This window comes from Callorhinus ursinus, unplaced genomic scaffold, assembly GCF_003265705.2.
Source record: "Callorhinus ursinus isolate GAN/ISIS: 27379988/994484 unplaced genomic scaffold, GSC_fseal_2.0 scaffold44, whole genome shotgun sequence".
NCBI lineage: Eukaryota > Metazoa > Chordata > Mammalia > Carnivora > Otariidae > Callorhinus > Callorhinus ursinus.
In genome coordinates this window covers 13,027,490-13,029,446 of record NW_027397106.1, presented here as the reverse complement: position 1 = coordinate 13,029,446, position 1,957 = coordinate 13,027,490, and the positions used below count along the sequence as shown (strand labels likewise).

Here is a 1,957-nt window from a genome sequence, read left to right as displayed (position 1 = left end):
TTTTTTTTTAAGATTTATTTATTTATTTGAGAGAGCAAGAATGAGAGAGGGAGAGTACATGAGAGGGGGGAGGGTCAGAGGGAGAAGCAGGCTCCAGATTCAGACCACTATTTGGATTTTGGTGCTGAATTCTGTCTTTCCTAGGGTGCTTTTCCTGCACCTCATATGTGTACTGTTCCCCAAGGAATCTTTTTGTTTTAAAGATTTTATTTCTTTATTTGATAGAGAGAGAGAGCACAAGTAGGCAGAGCAGGAGGCAGAGGGAGAGGGAGAAGCAGGCTTCCCGCTGAGCAGGGAGCCCCATTCGGGGCTCGATCCCAGAGCCCTGGATCATGACCCAAGCCGAAGGCAGATGCTCAACCGACTGAGACACCCAGGTGCCCCCCACCAAAGAATCTTTTAGCCTCCCTTTTCTTACTCTTCAGACACAAGACAGGCAGGCAGCAGCAGTGAGAACTCTGGAATTTGGTATTTATTTGTTTATTTACTTACAAATAATTTGAAGTTGATATTTTCTCTCTTCTAGCAATGCTGAAGATTTGGGTCACATGTGGCTTGATTTGCCTTCCTTGTTGCTCTTAACGTTTTGGGGGGTAAGGTTTGAAGGTATTGACATTCAGGCAATCATTGTTATCCTCCATACATGAAGTTTTACCTATAAAGGTGTTTTGAAATTGAAACAATATTAGAAAATACACGGCAAAGTCTCCATGTGTACTGTCCTAGCAAGACAAGCCTCTCAGTCGGCAGATTTATATTCTGAAAATTTCCATTTCTTTGTAGCATAGCAATATCATTTTATTCTCCTAGGAATGTGTCTTTCTCTGAATAAGTTAGTATGTTTCAAGAAATGTTTTTCATTAATTTATAACAGAAATAAATTAGAGTTAGTATCTCTGGACTCAATCTTGTAATCGTGTTGCTTAATCTGGTCTATTTGTGGTTTAATTGAGTAGTTTTCCAGGTCTTCCTTTCTTCCCTTTGGTGTAAAGCTTATCTTTACTCCAAGTTTAGGGAAATTTAGTCTTTATGGGGGAGTGAAAGTTTGGATACATAATCAGAAATTATGAGGCTATTTCAATTATTTGAAGGAATTAGGAAATGACACCACTAGTAAATAAAATACCAGGTTGTTTGATATAAAAATGTCAGAAACCTTTTCTTAGATGTACTGTAGCAATGGAGTGCTAACTCTCTGGATCCCACCAACTGCCCCAGTCACAAAACCGAGCAGCCTGCTCTGGAGAGTCCAGATGGACAACTCTACAGGACAGTACATCCAGAGGGAGTTATCAGTCTGGACTGTGTGAGTGCTCACCAACAGTGTTCACTGATCCTTTATGGCCTGCCATGGATATTAAAAAAAAAAAAAGTCACGTGTCATAATTACCATTTAGTTTTTCTAAAATATTTGTTGAGCAGTACTATGTGCCATGCACTGTTCTAGCACTGGGGAGATAGTAGTTAATATGGCAGCCGGCGTCTTGTTCTCATGGAGCCTATATTCTATAGAGAGAAGAAAAAGATATACAGACAAACATTTAAATGCCAAATATTATGTCTCACAGTCAAGGGCTCTGAAGGAAAAACAATAGTGTGATATGATAGAGAATCTGAGTTGGGGATATAGGTTAGGAGTGTTGTCACAGGAGTCTTCTGTGAGAGGTGACACTTAAGATTAGACTTGAAAAATCACAGAAAGCCAATCATAGGAAGAACCAGGAGAAGACTTTTAGAAAAAAGGAACAACAAAGACTATGCTTTCAGGGATCATGTCTATGGTTTGTTACTAGAGAAGTTTCTCTGAATGTAGAGTACCTGAAACCATGAGGAGGAGGCGCAGTGTTCTCTCCTCAGTGTGAACCTGGATCTATGTGTTGCTTCTACAATTGTCTATTGCCATTGATGATCGTTCTTCTCCTCCTTCCAGGGAGTAAGAGGACACAGTCTGAGTGGA

At 40.1% G+C, this 1,957-nt stretch overlaps 1 non-coding gene across 1 annotated transcript; it reads left to right on the top strand.

The window, feature by feature from the left end:
* Window positions 1–1,751: 1,751 nt before the first annotated feature.
* On the top strand, window positions 1,752–1,957 carry LOC112832738 (small nucleolar RNA U3). Its single transcript, XR_003210437.1, has one exon. It is a non-coding gene; the product is annotated as a small nucleolar RNA U3 (small nucleolar RNA).